Source organism: Lemur catta, chromosome 6 (genome assembly GCF_020740605.2).
Source record: "Lemur catta isolate mLemCat1 chromosome 6, mLemCat1.pri, whole genome shotgun sequence".
NCBI lineage: Eukaryota > Metazoa > Chordata > Mammalia > Primates > Lemuridae > Lemur > Lemur catta.
Genome location: NC_059133.1, coordinates 63,367,285 through 63,389,777, shown reverse-complemented (window position 1 = coordinate 63,389,777; position 22,493 = coordinate 63,367,285). Strand labels below are relative to the sequence as shown.

The 22,493-nt window shown below is 39.3% G+C and overlaps 1 non-coding gene across 1 annotated transcript; it reads left to right on the top strand.

The window, feature by feature from the left end:
• Positions 1-1,354: 1,354 nt before the first annotated feature.
• Positions 1,355-1,518, top strand: LOC123640960. Its single transcript, XR_006736182.1, has one exon. It is a non-coding gene; the product is annotated as a U1 spliceosomal RNA (small nuclear RNA).
• The last annotated feature ends 20,975 nt before the right edge of the window (positions 1,519-22,493 follow it).

Genomic DNA, 22,493 nt, shown 5'->3' with positions numbered 1-22,493 from the left:
GCTGCACTTCCTATTTAATCTGGAGCAGTTTTTATCTGGAATGTTGCCGATTTCACGGCAGAGGGAAAGGGACAATATTGGGCTGTGTGGACTGGCTCCGAAAGCTTCACTTGGAGGAGAGAGTTACTTCCACCTGCATTCCATTGCCAGAGCAAATCACATGGCCAAGTCTGCCTCCCGTGAGGAAAGGAAATACAATTCGCCCACAGGGAAGAAGAGAAAATATTTTTGAACAAGAGTAAAAAATCTACCACCGTACCCAGTCCACGCGAATGGAATTAAACGTAGCATTTTTATTTAACTTTGAACCCCAGACTTTTCTGCCACGAAGGTGGGGTGAGATAGGATGAGATGGCTAAGGGGCGGGAGAAAGAGCACACTCTCATGTGTAATGTTTGAGGAGCCCAGTGTGTGTGCTCATCTTTCTGTTTTCTGTTCAGGCACATTTCCACCTGGGAGAGATGAGAAAAGCCTCAGTGCTGGTTTTTCCTCCTTGATCTATAAGGATTATTCTTCTCTTTTCCCAGGGTGATGACTGGGAAGAGGGTGAGCTATTCTAGCAGGAGCGATGAATAGTGACTCTTGGATTCATCTAGCTCTGGGGCTGGGCTGTGTGCTAGGAATTCATGCAATTCGTTGACACTTACCAAGTGTCAGATACCAGGCACTGTACTGGGGACCATGAACGATTAAAAATGTCAAGGTCCTTGTCTTCAAGCAACTTTCACTTTAGTCGAGAAGGAAGATATGCAACTAATTCTAGATGAGGTGGAATATATCAAGTCCTTGCTGCCTGGAATTCCTATATGATCGCCCACTCAGTCTCTCTGATTTCACGTCCTGACCAGACACACCAGCAGCAGATGGAGTCCCAGCGGTAACTACAGTGACTCTTTCTTGCCTTCTCCAGTCCAGGAAGCTATTCCCAAGTGAGGCAGAGGAGGGTTGAATTCCTCATAACATCATAAGATGTTATATTTTTATTCAAATTTCGTGTATGGGCTTAATAGTACATTTAACACTCCCCCTCTAGCCCTCCTTGTTTAGTGGGGGAATAGAGGTCCCCACCTTGTAGAAATACTGGCAGATTTCATGAGTGTACGAAGCTGAGGCCAGCTCAACCTAGGGTGAGAAGAGATTAAAGGGACCAAAGCCAGCCTGTGACCCATTGTCAGCCTGTGGGCCCTGGCTAAATGCCCAGTGCATTAGACTCCTTGAGTAGATGCATAACTCTAGTCTAGGGTGACATTTCGTGTAGTCAAATGTATACTGTGCTTATTTTAATAAAGAGTTTGTACAGACATTTCAAATCTGTTGATGTTCTAGGTAGTGTTTGTATGTGTTATAAAGAACCATACTTACCTGGCAGGGGAGATACCATGATCACGAAGGTGGTTTTCCCAGGGCGAGGCTCATCCATTGCACTCCAGATGTGCTGACCCCTGCGATTTCCCCAAATGTGGGAAACTTGACTGCATAATTTGTGGTAGTGGGGGACTGCGTTCGTGCTATCCCCTGTTATTTTAAAAAAGAAAAAAAATAAAAAATAAAGAACCAATACACTGGAAGAATGGATAAAGGAAATATTAATAATATTTGTTGAGTACTGCCATGTACTAGGCAATGAGTTTTTAAATAATAATAATATAGTAAAAATAATCACAGTTATTATTCTTAGCAAGTGCTTATGCTGTCCACACATTGAGCCATTTAATGCTTTCAACAAACCTTACAATGTGTTCTTTCCATTTTACAGTTAAGTAAAAAAGCTTAGCAATTATGAGTGATCCGTTGAAGGTCACATAGCCAGTTAGTACCAGAGCCAGGATTTTACCCGGTCTAGCCAGAAATTGTTTGGTTGCATGGTCAGATCTTGTCTACGATTAGCTCAAGGGGAAAAAAATGTTTTTTAAATAAAATTTTTATTTTAGGAGAGTATTAGAGTTACAGAAAAATAGTGAAGATAGTATCAAGAGTTCCCACATCCAGTTTACCCTATTATTACTATATTAAGTTAATATAGCTCATTGTTACAATTAATGAACTAATATTGACACATTATGAATTATAGTCCGTCATTTGTTCAGATTTCCTTAGTTTTTACCTAATGTCCTTTTCTGTTCCAGAGTCCCACATTACATTTAGTTATCCTGACTCCTTGGGTTCCTCCTGGTTGTGAGAGTTTCTCAGAGTTTCCTTGTCTTTAATAACCTTGATAGTTTTGAGGAGTACTGGTCAATTATTTTGTAAAATGTCCCTCAACTGAGGTTTTTCTGGTGTTTTCCTCATAGTTAGACTGGGATTATATGTTTTTGGAAGGAGGACCAAGGAGGCAAAAAAAAAATACCATTGTCATCCCATCATATTCAAGTTATGTCCTGTACATATGACTTATCACTGTTGATGTTGACCTTGATCAACCGGCTAAGGTAGTTTTTGTCAGTTTTCTTCACTATAATGAAAAATTTTTTGTTGTTATAATGCAGAGAAATCTCACACCAGTGAGCTATAGATGGTTCCACAGGAATTGAAAATCATCAGGAAGTCCTTTTTGTCTGAGAGTCTCTCTTTGGGACTGTATGGTCTCACATTTCCTTCACTTTGGGTGTTTTCTTCATTATCTCATCTTATTTTTTACTGACTGGTGATAGATTCCTGGCTCTAGGTCACTGTGTTTCCTGATCTCCTTGTTCTCTTCTCTCTCTGCTTTTTAGTTTGGCTGCCAGCAGCCTGCTTGACATCCCTCTCACCTCTTCCTGGTCAAGGGTCTGCCTGGCACCATCTCACTCCCTACTGTTTTCCTTTCCCCATCTCTAGGGCCTCTGAGTTAATTTGATCCTTAAAACAACCCCATGAGGTAGGTAGAATTATCTCCATTTTAATATGATGAAATTGGGGTCCAGAGAAAGTTAAGAAACTTTCCTGAAGTTCTGTAAATGAAAGACTTAATGAACCTTGAAGCCAGGTTTTTCAGACTCCAAAGCTGATGCTCTTTACTTAAGTCACAGGACCACCTTTGTTGCCATTCTGTGTTATTTCATTCAAGACTTCCAGCAACCCTCTGAGGTTAAGCAGTTTACCTGGGGTCACCCAGCTAGTAGGTGGTGGAGCTGGGCTTAGACCCTGATTTTCACAGCCCATAATTTTACCACACCAGCTTGTCTTCCAAAATACTGCAATATATAAATTAACCTGGTGAATGTCATTGTTTTAGGCCTGTTCTAAAGCAGGGAAAATGAAGATACAGAATCTTTAATACTTTACTATCTTTGACTAAATCTGTATAGCTCCTGGCTTTAGCACTCATTGACATTCACCTTGAGCAAGTACTCAACAAATATTATCCCATAAGAGAAGAGAGCTGTAGATCTTGGCTTTGTGATTAAAACTTGTACTGGGAAGTTTGTAAGCTAGACAGCTGGGAAGAGCAAAAAGATAAATAAATCATAAAGAATACTGAAACTGCCATAGGTGGCAAATGTGCTGCTGTGTGAATCTTATGTGTATGTGTATATGTCTGTGTGTGTTAGTATAAGGTACAGATGTATGATTGGGAGCTATGCAAATTGAGAGTATTTCCCAATACCCTGATGTCTTGGGATATTGACCGATTGCAATGGCCTTGAACTTGTAAAGAGTAGCCCCACGTTATCTTGACTTTTCTTAGTATTGCAGTGGGTATAGTAAAGACAAAGTACTAGTGGAGGTGAAAGATGGTGACATCTTGGACTATGTTGTACCAGAGAAGACAGAGAAAAAAATGAGTGGTTTCAAGATATTGAATGTGAAGGTGAAGGTGTGGAAGTTGCCAAGGATGATAGGTGGTTGGTAGTGTCATTTACTGAGATAGGGAACACTGGAAGAAGACCGTATCTGGTTGGGGTAGGGTGAGGACATCAAGACCATGGATTCTTTAGACATACATTTAGAGATATTAAGTGTAAACTGTTGGATATATGGCTAGAACTGAGGGAGAGGTCTGGGCTAGAGACATGCACTTGTGAGTTATATGTATACAGGTAAGTAACACTAGGAGTATTGTCCAAAGCTCGTAGTGAGAGCATCAAGTGAAAAGACAAGAGGGCCTAATGGCTAGATAATGATTAATTTTCAAGGGAAAAAGAGAAGGAATAGGCTAATACATAGAAGGTAATCTGAAAAAATTCAGAAACTTTCAATAAAAGAAGAATTTGAAAGAGGTAAAATACAGATTGACAGACTTGGGGGTCATTAATTAAATAATTAGTGAAAGTTTTTTTTTCTGTGTCAAACAGCATTTAAAAACTAAGACTACAGAGACTATTAAGACTCCAAAAAGCTTACCTCTTTGACATGCCTATCTGGAGTTGAGTCAGGAACTTGTTAATAAATTATACATGTTAACTGTTTTCCCCCTGATTTCTTTTAGTCTTATTTTTGTCATTTCTCTGCTTCTTAACATTTCCATCAGAGACTAGGCAGGAATAGGGAAAGGAAGTTATTGTTTTTCCGGTTGTTCCTTAGGGCTCATAAATATTTGATGGTATAGAAATAAAATTCTATGGAACATCCGTGGCTTTTAAAAGTCTGTTTTTGTTTTTTTTTGTCACTGAATGGCAGAACTTGGTGTTATTTAAACTTGACTACAAAGTGTCTAACTATATCTCATGCATATAGTCACTAGATTGTAGGTAGTGACTATAGGAAAAGAAAAAGGGGAAAAGAAAGACATCATGATCAGTCATGTAGTATTTCAAAGTAATTCAAGCAAATATAATGCATCAAGAAAAGGTAAAGAAGCTAATATTATTGAGGAAGCAATATAGACTTGCCAACTATTTAACATTTCAATGTTTTTTTTTTATGTTCAAAACCACCTAAATATTTAGAAAGTAATAATAATGGGAAATAAATATAGCATAGTATAAAACAGTGTCCTATTAACAAAAATAGTTATTTCCCCTCCTCAAATGATTGTTACCCTAGAAAAAGAGTCTTGATATATCATAAATCTAGTGTTGTTTCCCTGGGATGGGATCATCTAAAAACTCAGATTAACTTAAAAACGCTTTTATTTAGAGAGGAAACAGGACTCATTTAGTGAGAGTTCTTCTTTATTACTGAGAAACTACTTATTTTTTAATGTATCTTGACTAATATTGACTAAAGATTATTTATAATTATGGCTTTCATATTATCTATTGTATCTTTTGGAATGAAATGACATCATACAGTGGAAAAACTGGAAGTTTATGATTTAAATAAAATACACTGTCTGGCTGTCCCACACCAGAAACAGAGCTGGGTCTGGCATTAGGTGCCACGGAGGTGGCAAAAACCTTTCCTCTGAGATTGAAGGTTGACCCAAATGCTCTGTGCTCCAAAATATCCCTGTACTCAACTCCCACCCTCAACTAGTGGTTGTGTAAAACATTTTCCATTACTCACTCCTTTGAATAAAAGCACTAATGTATAAATATTATCTTGAAGTGATAACATATAAAGTAATGTTTTTTTTTAAAGATAAGTTTCTTCATTACTTCCCAGGAATGAGACATTTCGATATGGGAACTAGCCAATTAAACACTCAGCACCATGTTAGCTATCTTGGGTGATACAAAAGTGGCATATTTGTTTCTTTGTTTATTTTATGTTTGGAGGACCTGTCCTGTTCTGTCAAAGGGATGTTGAAGTCCCCGGCTATTGGCTATTACAGTGTTGCTGTTTATCATTTTGTTTAGATCAAGTAGGGTTTGCTTTATGAATCTGGGCACGCCTGTGTTGATGCGTAAATATTTGGAATTGTTATGTGTTCTTGTTGAATTTTTCCTTTACCATAATGTAACGACCATCTTTGTTTTTCATTACTTCTGTTGATTTGAAGACTAAGCTATCTGATAGGAGAACTGCTACACCAGCTTTCTTTTGGGTTCTGTTATGGAATATTGTTTTCAATCCCTTCACCTTGAGCCTGAATGAGTCCTTGTGGGTTAGCTGTATTTCCTGCAGATGGCAGATACTTGTCTGTGTATATTTACATTTGGCCAGCCTGTGTCTCTTCAGTGGACAGTTGAAGCCATTCACATTTATTGAAAGAATTGATAAATGGGGTGGATTTCTGTTCATGCTGTTGAGTGGAACTTTGTTGTTTTGTTTTATCTTTTGAGCCATTGTGGTATCTGTCATTTGACCATTAGCTTTTGTGTGGTTTTATGCTGGTGAGTGTCTATTGTGAGGATCTGTGTATAGTGCAGTTCTGAGTACTTCCCGGAGGCCAGCTCTTGTCTTGACAAATTTCCTCAGTGTTTGCTTGTCTGAGAAAGACTTTATTTCACCCTCATATATGAAACCTAGTTTGCAGGATACAAAATTCTAGGCTGAGCATTATCCTGTTTGAGAAGACTGAGAATGGGGGCCCCAATCCCTTCTGGCTTATAAAGTCTCAGCATTCCCACTTAGAACTGGAACCAGACGAGGTTGCCCTTTATCACCATTTGTATTCAACATAGTGCTGCAAGTCCTAGCCAGAGCAATCAGAGGAAGAAATCAAGGGCATCCAAATGGGGGCAGAAGAGATCAAACTGTTGTGATATGATCTTGTATCTAGAAAACCCCAGAGATTCTGCCAAGAGACTACTGGACTTGATAAATAAGTTCTACAAAGTCTCAGGTTACAAAATCAATGTACACAAATCATAGCATTCATATATGCCAACAACAGTCAAACTGAGAACCAAATCAAAGACTCAATACCTTTCACAATGGCAACAAAGAAAATAAAATACCTAGGAATACATTAACTAAGGTGGTGAAAGACCTCTACAGGGAGAACTATGAAACACTGAGGAAGGAAATAGCAGAGGATGTAAACAGGTGGAAAACCATACCATGCTCATGGATTGGCAGAATCTCAACATTGTTAAAATATCTATACTACCCAAAGTGATCTGCAGATTCAACGCAATCCTTATTAAAATACCAACATAATTTTTTTGCAGATCTAGAAAAAATAATTCTATGCTTTGTATGGAACCAGAAAAGACCCTGTATAACCAAAGTAACCTTAAGCAAAAAGAATGAATTGGGAGGCATCAATTTACCAGACTTCAAGCTATATTACAGGGCTGTAGTAACTAAAACAGCATGGTACTGGCATAAGACTAGAGACATCGACCAATCCCAAATAGGACTGAGAGTCCATGTATAAAACCATCCTCATGTAGCAATCTAATCTTTGACAAAACAGACAAAAACATACATTGGAGAAAAGAATACCTATTCAATAAATGATGCTGGGAAAATTAGATAGCCACATGTAGAAGACTGAAACAGGATCCACACCTCCCACCTCTCACAATAATAAACTCATCATGGATAACAGACTTAAACCTAAGGCATGAAACCATTAGAATTGTAGAAGATAATGCTGGAAAAACTCTTGTAGACACTGGCCTAGGCAAAGAATTTATGAAGAGGACCCCAAAAGTAATCACAGCAACAACAAAAGTAAATAAATGGGACCTGACAAATTAAAAAGCTTCTGCACAGCCAAAGAAACTATCACTAGAGTGAAGAGACAACCTACAGAATGGGAGAAAAATATTTGCGTGCTACACATCAGATAAAGGGCTGATAACTAGAACTCAGGAAAATCAGCAAGAAAAAAATCAAACAACCCAATTAAAAAGTGGGAAAAAAATATGAACAGAAACTTCTCAAAAGAAGATAGACTAATGGCCAAAAAACATATGAAAAAATGCTCAACATTTCTAATCATCAGGGAAATGCAATTCAAAACCACAATGCGAAATCACTTAACTCCAGTGAGAATGACTGTCACCAAAAAGTCCCAAAACAACAAATGTAGGCATGGATGCAGAGAGATAGGAACACTCATACACTGCTGGTGGGACTGCAAATTAGTACAACCTCTATGGAAAATAGTATGGAGATACCTCAGAGAACTAAAAGTAGAATTACCATTTGATCCAACAATCCCATTACTGGGCATCTACCCAAAAGAGAAAAAGACATTCTATAAAAAAGACACCTGCACTGGAATGTTTACCACAGCACAATTCACAATTGCAAAGATGTGGAAACAACACAAGTGCCCATCAATACATGAGTGGATTAATAAAATTTGGTATATGTATACCATGAAGTAATTAGTCATAAAAAATGATGAACTACCTATTTTATTATCCTGGATGGAGCTGGAGCCCATTTTTCTAAGTGAAGTATCACAGAAATGGAAAAGCAAACACCACATTTACTCACCATTAAATTGGTACTAATTGATCAACACTAATGTGCACATATGGGAAGTAACATTCATAGAGTGTCAGGCAGGTGGGAGGGGGTGGAGGGGATGGGTAAATCCACACCTAATGGATGTGATGTGTGCTGTCTGGGGGATAGGCATGCTTGTCAGACAGTGCAAAGGCAATTTATGTAACCCAAGTGTTTGTACCCCCCATAATACTTTGAAATAAACAAATAATAATAAATTAAAAAAACTTAAAAAGTAGTATATTTGTTCGGTGTTCTCAAGCAACTTACGAGGTCTGTCCCGAAAGTATCCAGCCATACACTATGAAAAGTAGAGACATTTATTGAAGATGATACAAAGTGAAAGAAACATTGTACATAGGACAATGATGCTTTAGTCCCCTTCAAAGTAGACACCTTGGGATCTCATACAGTCCTCCCAGTTTCTCATAACCTAACGCATACATGTTCGGCGTTCTCAGGTGTTCTTCTTATTTCAGACCTTCCAGAATGTGGATCACTTTCAACAGATTCCTGACCATCTTTGAAGCATTTGTGCCATGCTTTTATTTGCACTGTACTCATTGGATTGTCCCCAAAAGCCTCTCAATCATCCAAATAGTTTCCATGGAGGAAATGTTTAAGCTTAACACAAAATTTGATTCAGATTTGTTGTTCTACTCACTTGGTCATCTTGAATGCAATGGCCACATGGCACACATGCTCACTCAACACTGTCTAGTGCCCCACTGCCTAATACAGTGACGTTGTCATTGTCCACACATGCGCATTCCAGTCCACTCTCCTTGCCTCCCAGGTTACATCCCTGTTGCACTAACAGTTCTCATTACATTAACAATAGCTTGATACTTTCCGAACAGACCTTTTATATTCTTATTATAAACTATACAAAATAGAAAAAGAGCTAGGCATTCATCTTCACATTGTGATGGTATAGAAGAAAGTAAAACATAGAAAAACTAATCTAAACAAAGGGAAAAGTGAACAAAAGATATCTTAAGTTTGAGCTACATATTTTAGTGAACTCTTAAGGAAAAAAAAAAGGAAAACTTGTACCTTGTGCAAGAACTTCAAAATTCCACCCAAATTGATTTATCTTTCCCTGTGTTTAGCAATATTATTATTACTTTGTTTTCCTCTGGACTACTATTTACTTTTCACATTTCACTTATTTTCACTGATGATTTGTCTACCTGAAGTGTCAGCTCCCAGGTGGAATATACTGTGGAACTTCACTCATCTTAATGCTTGTTGCATCCCTATAAACTGTCCAACCAAGAGGCTTAGTCAGTTTCAACCCCAGCTGAAGTGCTGCAATTCTATACTTGGGAGTTGCCTTCACCCACAGTCCTGTTTGTCAGCTCATACTTTCTCCTATGCTCTCAGTAATGGGGGTGGGGGTCATTCTGGATAACGGTGGTTACCAAACAAAAGTTAGACAACCAGAAAGTCATAATGTATCAAAAATGCTTGGCAAAAAATAGTTAAAGAAAAATTACTTGGGTGGAAGATAGAAGTTCAATATGTTTTGATTTGATTTGGCTAAGATAGTATGAGATTAAATTATCCAGTCATCCATATTTATAGCCCAAAAGTTATTTTTGTGGCAACTAAATCTAAAAGAAATCTGTAATAAGTAGACATCTTTAAATAAAATCAGTGGCCTTATAATTCTTATTGGCTTCAATGAAAGGGTAGCATAAATAGTATTTTGTTTCTATCATAGCACAGTTAGTTATTAAGGCAAAATAGTAGAACATTATTGTAGTTCATCCGAATTATATAATTGTTATTATATAAACCAACTTCCTTTCTGCTGGTTAAAGAAGAGTCTGTCTATTTTATAGCAGTTCAGTGATGTCACTCGTGTTAATAAAGCACTATTTGTAACATTCAGGATTTAGCCATCATTTTAAGCTCACAAAATTTTAATCCACATCATTAACTCTCTATGGAAGGTAAGAGTTTGAAAGAAAAACACACAAACTTGCCTTATTCTTAGAGTGAATTTTTATTAAGAACTTATTTTCATATTCAAAACAATTGATGAATATTATTTCCAGTTAGAAAAGACACTGGAATTCATAATGCATTCTTTCTTTAGGGATTAGAGATGTCTAGCTTCATTCCTTGAATTGATTTAGAAGGCTTTGTGTGTTTTGGAAGGTCTATTGCCTTGAATTTGTGTAAATTTGAGATGTTCTTGGACTGCCTGTAATCAAATAGGTAAAACAGGTCATATTTTTAAAAAGTAGTAGTCCTATGATTTTTGTTCACAGTGTTTCATAGCTAAGATCACAGATTTTCTTCTCTTTCCTTTTTGGACATGGCTAGGAAAGACAACTTGCTTCAGTGGAGTCAGACAGTGGTTCTGATGTTGGGAAAAACATTTAATATATTTGGGACTCAGTTCTTACTGTGCAAAGTGAGAAGTTGAATGAGATGTTCTTTGAGTTCCCTTTAAATTATATAATAATTGTAAAAAGCTGGTTAGGTTGACTTTTAATACTTATTTATGAGGGTTCTTTGAAACAGATGACAGAGGGAAAAGCAGCGAACTAGTGGAGGAAGAAAAACCAAAAAGTGGGGAATGTGTGGGTAGCCCTGCGGGGTGGCTCATCGCGGCTAGCAGCCTGGCTCTGGTTCCGCCCTCTGCTTCCGATGACTTTCTCCACGGTGCGCTCTGAATGATCTCACACCAACAGGAAAATCTGGGTGTGGGTTGAAAAGGAAGGGGGTGAATTTTACTGGTTAAGAATGCCAAGCTTAGTCTGAAATTCATTAGTTACTTGAGTGATAGTTAAAATGATGGAACATTGGTTCAGAGGGGCAGCAGTTAAGACAGGCAAAGTGCCTGCTAGTCCAAAGTTCCCCTGTGAGGTTATTTGAGGTGAAAGTTTACCAGAATAGAAAAAAACCCACAAGGTTTATGATATCATTTATATGATCAACATATATCACACCTCTATAACATATGCCTCTCCCTAAAAAGCTGCTCAGAGAATGTTTTTTTCTCTTTTAAATTTATATCCCAATCACTCTTTCACTGTGTGTGTGTATGTGTGTGTGTGTGTGTGTGTGTGTATGTGTGTGTTTATTTTTTATAAAATCACTTGGTAACCTATGATAGCACCAAGTAAGTCCTTCTGCTGGGTTAAGCACATCTTCGTGGCCCTATATCTCATTTATCTCTGTGTTTGCCACAGTGTGTTTTAGTGATTTGTTTTCATTTCAGTGCCCCTCAACAAGGGAAGACTCTCAAGGATATAAATTATACCTTATTGATTATGTTTTCCTAGAACTAAAACTGCTTGTGGCTCAGCATGGGCCAGATACGGAACTAGGGCCAGGAGATAGGAAGATGCAGGTGCCTCTTAGATGCTTAGATGCCTATAGTTGAGTGGGGAATCAGGAGGGAAAGATGGATATAATGTCAACAGACTGCAATAAATATTCTGGCTGATATATGACCCAGCGAGCAATAAGGAGTCAAAAAGGATTTGGTTGTAAGGACAGAAGAATGAGAGAGAGTGGTTGTAGAGTAGCTCGCCTTATAATCTCTGAACATGAGACTTTTCCCATCATCGCTAGATACATGGCATCATCAGGATGAGAAACGCTGAATTGGAGGATCAATTTCCTTACTTCCAAGGTAATGATGGGGCCCCTTAGTTCTACACAGGTGCGACATGATTTAAAAAATTGAGCAACAATGACCCCATCTTGCCCCTGCCTCCAACTATGTGCCTTATACTTGAAACTGGGAGAAGATAAGTGCTGTGTCCACCTCCAGTCTCTGTCCACCCCATGAATTCTCTGGGTTTGGAAATGCTCCCCCTAGTTTTCTGTCCCGTGATTTCCCACACATCTGTGACACATTAAAGATGGCTGCAAATCTTTGCTACTCCTTTCATGGAGAGATGGGGTCTGTATTCCTTCACTTTGAATCTGGCTAGACTCTGTGACTACTTAATCAATGGAATATGACAAGCCCAGGCCTCAGAGGCTGGCGGCTTTCACTTCCTATCACTTGGGATGCTGTGGAGGAAGCCAGCTGCCACAGGATAGATCTGGCGACCCTGAGACGGCCATGCTAGTGAGAAGCCCAAGCCACGTGGAGACTCCCGGGAGGAGGAGATGTTAGAAGGAGAGTCTGAGGAACACTGAGGTCCTAGACAGACAAGTGAGGGACCCTCTTGGAAGTGGACCCTTCAGCTTCTGCTGCCTCAGGTGACACCACATGGATCAGAGATGAACCACTCATCTGAGTTCCTGACCCACGCACTCAGGAGCAAAATAAAATGAGTATTTTAAGGCTGTAATTTTTTATTTGTTACACAGAAATAAATACCCAAAGCAATAGCCTTCAAGACTCGGCTCACATCTTATTTCCCATGGGAAGTGACTGTCCTGTTGTGGGGCAGACGTCATCTCTGCCTAGTCGTCTCCCAAGTCCCCATGTCCAAAGCAGCAGCGGCAGCAGCAGCTCCCTCTTCTTATATATCTCCCACATGTCTGGCACAGCAGTTGGTGTTTTACTTACATTTTCTCACTCATTTCTCAAAACAAATCTATAAAAAAGATATTCTCATTTTATTGATCAGGAAGTGGGGACTCAGAATTATCTAAGATTATCCAAGGATGCACAGTGGTGAATTGTGGAGTCAAGGTCTAAACCCGGTTCTACCTGCTCTTTCCACCACAGTGCACCATATTTATCCCAGCTACTGTCATTTTAGATTATGATCATCTATGCATGGATCTTTCTCCCACATCACACGGTGCAAGGGAGCATTTGGATTCACCATGACACGTCCCCTGCTCAATAAATGTTCATTGAATGAGTTAACGGCCAGCAGAATAATTTCTAGAAAATCAAATACAAGGCTCTATTCATGTAGAAACAGAGAACTGCTTTCCAGTGAGAGGGTAATAAGTCTTAGCAGTCCTTTGAAATCCAGTTCTTGCAATCCCTACCTGCTCTGTCCTGAGAATGTGAGCGATGGTAACAATTGTGTGTTTGGCCAGGGGCCTGGCCTATCTTTACCTGAATCTCGAGCAGACAATACCTCAGCAGGTTCACAGGGAGCTAATATTGTTATCTGCAGTTGCTGTGTGACAGCATCTCTCTAATAAATGAGCTCATTCCTAAACAATAGCGAATCCAGGCACCTCTGCGGTGAGTGCAACCTTCTATCTTTTTCTTCTAAAGCTATGGGAATCAAGAATGCAGGGCAGGTCCTTACTTAAAAGGAGGGAGACAGATAAGCAGCCTGAGATAAGGCAGCACAGGCGAGATAGAGATAAGATGTTTCAGAGGTCGGACTTTCCAATTTGCTGGTGCTCTCATCCTTATTTATTATGGACAAGCATTTCCCAGAGTCCGCTCCATCTCGATACTTCTGACATGGTACTCTCTCTGACACTTTATCTGGTGGACTTCACAAGTATTTGCCTACCAGGATTCAGTAAAGAATATTTAAGAGAAACAGCACCGCCGGACTCCCTTTGTGAAAGCAGAGCTGATGTAAGGGATTTCTGAGTAGAGCAAGTTAAATAAAATGCCGGCTTATAGCTCCAATCCTGCCAGATGATCTGAGATAACTTACAAAATGTGCCCTTTTCACAAGAATGTTTACATGGAGGAATAGCCGCAGTAAGGAATGAAAATCTGTCTGAAAGAGAGATTAGACGTTGGGGTGTTACTGGCAATGCTGTGTGGGTACCGCTCAGTGTGCATGCAGTTAGACACATGTGAATCATTTAGGGGAGGGTAAAGATTTAGTTAATTTTGTCCTCTATTGAAAGAGAGAAATGAATTCCCATTATAGGACCCTTAAATTTGCTAACGTATTTGATAGAAGGATTTTGTGATGGATTGGTTACCATAGTCTTTTCGGGGTCAAGTGACTGCAATCTGGTGGGTTTTCTGAAGTGCAGACATTCTTGGTGGCCTGCACTCTTGTCAATAGCATGTCAATATTGTCCACTGTCTGAGGAATGTGTTTGAAACTCAAGGGGAAAATATGGATCATCCACTGCTAAGATTATATTTCTTTCTTTGCATGTCTGTCATTTTCGTTGGAACATTCAGTGAAATTAGGTCAGTTATGGTTTTAGTTAGCAAAGCAGCTCTTGTGTTGTACACAAATCATATGATGTTTCTAATTATCTCTGCTCTTTAACATTGATCTGAAACCAAATCCTTAGCTATGCATGGCTTAGAGGTGTTTCCCTCTTCTCTCCTTTTTGTTTTGACTTCTTTCTGGGACTAAAATGAAACTTAATCTTGTCACAGAAAGATATAATATTTTTGGCTTTATAGGCAGTTTAAAAGTCCAGGGATAAGTGGGAAAGAAATGGATAATTACTGGATATATTGTTGTAAGGAGAAATTTTTGGAGGAATTAATTGGGTGATCCACTACTTTTTTTCTAAGAGTTCGAGTGATGCTTAACGCTAGCTCAGCCAGAGCTTTGGCAATCTCAGTGGTCCGCCTCAGGCCAAGAGCTCTAGGTTTTCTGACTCTTGAGCTGTGCTCAGTTTCCAAGAGGAGGGGGGAAGCAATTGGAAAGGATTTCCTAGGGTCTCAAAATTTGAGCCTCTATGTGGTTGGCAGAGAGAGGAGAACCTGGGACATGTAACACTATGTGTAAGGAGAGATTGAGCTCTTTTTTTTTTTTTTTTTTTAACTGAGTACTAATGGGAATGACATCACAAAGGGAAGTTTTAAAATGCATTTCTCATTTTTCCATTCTTTTGATACTTCACTTCAAAGAATGGGCTGCAGCTCCATCCAGGATAATACAAGAGGTATTAGTTCACCATTTCTTTTTATGGCTGAGTAATACTCCATAGGCAGAGAAGGGCTGAGAATAGATCTGAAGTCCCAAGAGCAAATAACCACCAGAGGTGTCTACTATGTGCTAGACAGTGTGCTGGGTGCTTTACAAAAGTTATCTCCTTTAATTCTCAAACCCACTTTGAGAGGTAGAGATCATTAACCTCAACACTTACGTATAAGAAATCCTAGGCTCAGAGAAGTCAAGTCTATTTGAACTATCAAACCTTTATTGCCTGCTTTATGGGTCCATACTAGTCCAGATATTGAGAATACAGAAGTTAAGACCTCAATTTTTGCCTTCAAAAAGCACCCAATCTAGAGAGCACCCAGTCTACAGACATTAATTTATTCAATACATTCAAAAGAGCATTTATTCAGAAATTGTTATATGCCAGGAATTCTTCTAGGACTTGAACATGAATTAGTGAACAAAACAGAAAAAAATTCTTGCCTAATAGAGCGCATCTTCTAGTGTGGAGAATGGGAAATAGATAAGTAAATGGATTAGTGTTCTCCTGGGTGATAAGTGTCATGGAGAAAATTAAAATGGGGTGTGGGGGCTAGGTCAGCCAGTCAATAGTTTAGCTGGGCCCCCATTACTGCCTGGAAATGTTCCCTATATTTCTGAGTAATATCCCATCATAGCTAGAATTGTTGAGCTAGGATGCCCTGTGCTAGGCACTGTTCAAAGTTCTGCAAACACATTATCTAATTTAATCCTCCTATGAGGTATATTGTTTATGATTTGGTTACAAGTGAGGAAACTGAGTCCTAGAAACTAAATAACTTGCTCCAAAACATGTCAGTTTGTGTGGAATCATGTAGTCTAATTCCAGAAACTGTTCTCTATTTCTCATTTTCCACAATTGTTATTTCTGATCTTGATCATTCTCCTCAACGTCCTACCACTGAATGTGCTTTTCTTTTCTTTTTTTTTTTTTGCCATACATGACGTTGCCTTCTATACCAAGGAGGCCACCAGGCAGAGAAACTCTCAACAAACAACTTTACCTTCCATCTTCCCAATTAGCAATATTTCTCTTCCCAATTATGATTACTGTTTTTCACCTGTGCCCTGGACCCCATCTTGGGAGGGATTTCCTCTATAATTTATCGCTTTATGGGAAGTGATTAGGTAAGGTTACAAGAAAAGGGTAATTATTCCAGAAGGAATGTTATTGAAATGATGGTGTTTTCAAGTGGGACATATCTGTGAGTTCCCTGGAGGTTTCCTGAGGAGACGTCCAGGCTGAGGTCCTCTCTGATACACGCAACACACTCTCTGGCTGACCTCATGGGCTCTCGCTCGGCAATTGCTTCAGGAAGTCAGCCTTGAATTAACATCCTCTCCCTTTACAGCCAAATGTCTTTTTCAAAAAATCTTTCTATCTTTAAAGTCTATTCTTTCCACCATTAATTTCTCTTTAAACTTTTGCACCTGGTTTCTCTTGCACTTTTACTGAAACTACTCCTGCATAGGTCACCAATAATCTTCTTGTTGAAAGAAGTTTAGACAATCCTGGTTATATTTTACAAAGTAGGAACATTAACACCAATGAATTTAATTGTTAGAAAGTGTGTAGTGTAAGGGTGTCTGGGACTAAATGAAGTTGTTAAATTATTTATCACTTACACTATAGAATGGGTTGGGGCAATGCGTAAAAGCTCTTTTCAACATAGAACTGTGGGGATAGTTGGTTGTGTGGACATAGAGGTTGCATTTGCTCATTAATCCATCAAAGGCTTCTGTGTTTTTCATGGCATCTGTAACCCTGAAGGAGATGATGTTTACTGGTTGGCCTGTGCTCATCAGCATCTGCCATGTGAACTTGATGTTTTAAGTGGTAATGGCAATTAAGGTCCCATTCATCAGCTAAGATGCCAGAGCCCCAACTAGAAGCATAGGTAGGAGGGAGTTGGGGGAAATGAAGCTGGTGGCATAGGACTGTATGGTGTCCTTTATACTGGCAGTGGACCTCGTAACACACCCCAAAACCTTGCCAAATGTCTTAGAAAAGATGACCAGGAATTTTGGCATACCAATCATCTATCCCTCCATTTCACATACCGTATAGCTCTACTGCATGAGCAGTCTATAGGTGATGGCTCTGCGTTCATGAATCACACCCCTCAGCTCTCATAGTGAGCACACTGCTCACCCATTGAGGCATGAGTTATTCTAGCACAATACTTTTGGAGACGGATGATTATTTTTTCATAGTCCTCTGACATGACCAATGTCATTTTGATGTATTTTAGCATTTTGATGTTCTAAAATCTTTCGATCCTGAAGACATGGTTCCAAGAATCAGAAAAGACTTCAAGCCTGATATCTTTTTTAGCTTTCTGCCTTACTATGAGTACAGTGTTCCAGAGTTTGTTCCCAGCCTTGCAATTTTAAAAGCTTAGGTTGTTTCCTATGCTTTCAAAATTTATTAAGTTTTCAGAGAATCACTCTCATGGTAAACAAATTCACAAGAGACTGATATTTAAAGTGAGTTCCTCTGAGGTACTGTAAATGGGAAAAATCATTTTTAATTTTTCTTTTCCAGGAAGAAAAGACTAATAAATGCTTTCTTATGACAGATCACAATCCAGGACCTAAATTTCCTCTTTGAAATTATATAATCACCATAGTTACTCAGATTTGTCTTGGCTACTTCCAAATCTACACATTTGTAGCTACAAGCTTATCCATAATTTGTAGGAGTACTTTTACATATTTTCTCCTCTTTCTTATGCAGAGAATTTAAATCATGCTATTAAGATATATATAACTTAATAAAACATCAAGAATAGGAAAAATATAGATTTGAAGAAAAGTCAGACTGAGGAAAAAAAACAAATAGAGCATAGATAGCTCAGTTGCAAAGTATTATTGGTTACTATGTTTGGGCTGAAAACTTGGCCTGAATTTCCTGGTGGTCAAAATGAAAAGGTGAACATGGGCAGCCACATCGTTCTTAGTGTTCACAAATCTAAGAGGTAAATACTAGGTTCTAAGTGGTTTGCATACACGAGTGTATCTCACGTGATCCCCACCCTCACTCCCTCAACACCTCTCATTTTGCAGCTGAGGACTAGCAGAGGATAGGTAGTTTGTCCGAGAGAGTGTGGCTGATAAGTGGTGGAGCTGGGTTTTTGAATGTAGGCAATGTACCCCCATGTCTATGCCAGGCTGCTTTCTAAAGGAGCTCATCTCTGCTCCTGAGAGAAAGAAAAGCTTTTCCAGGTACTTAGCTCTATGTTTTTCAAGGTGGAACCTTATACAGAGAACCCTGAAAGAAGCAGCAGACCAAGTTCTTAGTGATCCTTCTTTGCTGAAAGTTAAAGGTTTAACATCAAAATGCAAGTCAGTAGATATAATCCTTCAGGAAACTGAGACAATATGGTCTACACTTGGCTAGTTGCATCTATTTATGAATTCTTTCTCACTAGCTGTTTTTATGTTCATGAAATACCACCCTTTATTCTTATATATGGTATGAAATATAAGCTGTGTGTGTATGCATAGGCACACACGTGTGCACTGTGATGCTAGTGAGGAGGAGGAGGGGAGGAGAAAGAAAGGAGGGGCTGATTGTTCACAGAAATGTACACGAGGAGACTAAATGATAAGGCATTTGGTGTTGTGGACTGAAAAGTTCTGAGGGTGGCAGTCATTTGGTGCCTTAACCTGGAGTTAAGGCATAAAAATGTGAATCTTAATAACACTTTGTCATGGATTATTTGATGTTATGTTGAAAAGTCTTTGAACCATGACAAATATCCTGTTATCTATCCCAAGGAATTTTGCCCTTAGAATTTTTTAGGATTATGATCAAAATCACTGAACGTGGAGAAAAATACATTTTCCCCAATATAGTTTTCATGTCAGGTGCATAGGATTTAGAAGGTTTTGGGTCTGTTCACACTTGGTTAGCCTACAGTGGCTTGCAAACATATAAAACCATTTACAATGGAATTCACTTTATATAGCTTGAGTTTTAAAAATCTGGCATTGAGAGACTTTCTGCTACTTGCTTGGGGACCCCTTGTCCAATCTTCTGTATGATTATACCTTCAATTAATAGCAGGCTTCTACTTCAAACATTAGTCAAAATGGTTACAGTTCCTATTTATTCGTTCTTTTTGGATCATTTCAGTTTTGGAGAGGCTCGTTGTTCCATCCTCACTGGATGCATGTCTGATATATATCTGCTCATGGAAGGTGGAAGACATGGGGCGTATGAAATGTTTGGCAGAGGGGGCCGGCCCAGGCACAGGCTGTTGACTGCAGGGAATATTTAAGCTGAAAATATATGCGGCAGAGGCAAGGACGTTGCTGTGCTTCATTTCTTAATGTACTTGTTTTTTTTTTCCGGCTTTGGTTTTGTGACTAAATGTAAATGTGGGAGGATCTTGTGGGTGTGTGTATATTCTACATGAAAAATAGTTGTTTGATGATGCCATGAAATTTTTATTTCTTCAATCAGGTACATAGCAATTCACATGGTCTGAAGCCGCAAACATTACCTCATAAATGGCACCATGGAAATGTATCAACAAAATTCAACCTACTCAAATCAGGTTTTAGAATAACAGCTGCTGGTGCTCTGGCTCGGGAAGCAGGTGTGAGACCACCTACAGCACCGGCTCAGAAAGCTGCCTGTCAGCATGGAAACGGGCATGGGCTTCCCCTGAGGTGCCGAATAATGCAGCAGTTGGGGTAGCAACATAAAGATAAAATGTTAATATAGTTTACTTTTTGCAGGCACTTGGGTTAGTGCCAGAGAAATACAAAAATTATGAAACAACTACCCAAAGCAAAGCGTTCTGCCTGCAGCTAATATACTGGTGCCTGTTTCTGAACAATATTTATATTTTTGTGTTTATGGATTACCAGGCTTTAAAAAATCCCCGCTGGATGGAGGTAGGGAGGAGATAGAGGTGGTTTAATCCATTGTAGGACAGCACTTTGCATTTATTTTTACAAGAAAGAACATGTAATATAAACTGTATGTGTATGTGCTCCAGGGAGGACTGATTAAGAGTGGAAAACTGAGAGGGCCATCAAACACGGAGGGAACTCCTCAGTCAGGGAGGTCCAGGGTTTTATTGCCTGAGAACTGTATAACCCACTGCCAAAACGGGAAATGCGCTCCACCCCACCTCCTCAAATGAAAGCTACAAAAGCAAAGGACAAGTAGAGAAATAATTAGGAAATCTTTGCCCCAAATATAAAAGCAGCATGAGTGCTCTCTGCTATCTTTCACGGGATGCCCCCTCCCCACCCTTGCAGTTCTGAGAGACAGGCAACATCAAGTCCACACCTCTAGGAAAGACATTTTGCACACCCTTGTAAAATTTGGCTTGCGTTTGCTTACACCCAGCTCTATTTGGAGGTTTGTTTTTAAGTCACCGCACGCAATAGCAATTTACCTTAAAGTTCTGGTTAATTTTATAGTTTGTTAAAAGTCTAAAGTTTTATGGTACAACTGAGTGTGGGCCAGGATTAGTGCTAGAAAAAGGAACAAGCTGGCTGACTGCTGCAGGAAGCTAGAGGCAGAGGAGTAGAAAGAAACTCTTTTGCCTTTATGAATTTCATCTTGATTTGAAGGGTGTCTGGATTTGAGAGGGCTCAGAGGAAGGTTGTCTATGGCAACTAATAGCATAGTGTATGGTGGGCTGGGAGAGTTTTTATCATGTGGTTCCAAGGCATTTTTCACCCACTGCAATTTATTTTCTCTGAGATTGATATCTGTGAATAAGTGTGATAGTTCAGTACCAAGGCAGCAACAATTACACTGATTAAAATTGAATCTTATTATGTTTGTTCTCTTTGGAGATCCAGCATCCTCTGATAATGGAGGGAGAATCGAGCAAAGTGAGTGTCTAAACTATTCCTAGTGCAGCCTTGGCCCTTATTTTGGACTGTCTGGGACCAGGTATGAGAAAGATTATTGCAATTAGAAATAGAAATCTAAAGGGTTATTCTAAGATTCTTCTCATATACAGGAAAGACTTAGGAATGGCTCAATAAACCAGAAAAGATATTCCTTTGTATGAGCAGCTGGAGAGACCTCTTCATCAAGTATTAACATTTATTTTTTTAATTAATAAAATTTATTTTTTAGAGTAGTTTTAGGTTCACAGCAAAATTAAGTGGCAGGTATGGAGATTTCCCATATACCCACTGCCTCCACACGTGCACAGCCTCCTGTGTTATCAATATCTCCCAACAGAGTGGTTCATTTGTTATAACTGATGAACCTACATTGACACATCCATAGTTTACATCAGAGCTCACTCTTGGTATTGTACGTTCTGTGGGTTTTGACAAATGTATAATGACATGCATCATATGTCATTATATAGAGCTGCAGTCCCCAACCCCTGGACCGTGGCCTGGTACTGGTCTGCCAGTGTGGCCTGTTAGGAACCGGGCAGCGCATCACTGCCTGAGCTCTGCCCCCTCTACCCCCGACCCCTGCTATCTGTGGAAAAATTGTGTTCCATGAAACTTAGGAACCAGGCCACACAGCAGGAGGTGAGCAGTTGTGGGCGAGCAAGCGAAGCTTCGTCTGTATTTACAGCCACTCCCTGTTGCTTACATCACCACCTGAGCTCCGCCTCACCCCTTCAGCCCCTACTCCCTCATCCGTGGAAATATTGTCTTCCATGAAACTGGTCCCTGGTATCCAAAAGGTTGGGGACCACTGAATTATAGAGTAGATTCACTGCCCTAAAATTCTTCTGTTCTCTAGCTATTCATCCCTTCCTCTCTCCAACTCCTGGCAACAACGGATCCTTTTGCTCCATAGTTTTGCCTTTTCTAGAATGTCATACAGTTGGAATCATACAGTATGTAGCCTTTTCAGATTGGCTTCTTTCACTCAGTAATACACATTTAAGTTTCCTTTGTGTGTTTCCATGGCTTGATAGCTCATTCCTTTTCAGTGCTGAATAATATTCCATTGTCTGGATACAAGTATTTAATTTCAAGTTAAGGACTGTGCTCAAGTGGAAGAAAGAGAAAGGTGGTTTGTGCTGTCTGGGGCAGAAAATGGGCTAAATGAACAGCTATCTGCACCACTGACTGCTGAATGAATGGTGCCACAGCATTTTTCTTGCAAGAACAGAGTTAAATTTTCAATTACTGAGTACTCCTATTCTGAGAGTTTTCTCATTATCACAGGGAATCCCATTTGATCAAGTTTTCTAAATGTTGAACTATGCAGTAATTGTTAGTAAAGACTGCCTGCTCAACCACAGCACATTGGATTCTTGTGCTGCAGGACTGGACTTTTCAGTGGAGAGAACTTCGCATTCAAAGAAAATTTCCAGAAGTCAGGTCCTATCATGGGAGGAATTTGCATGTCACTAATGTGACATCATA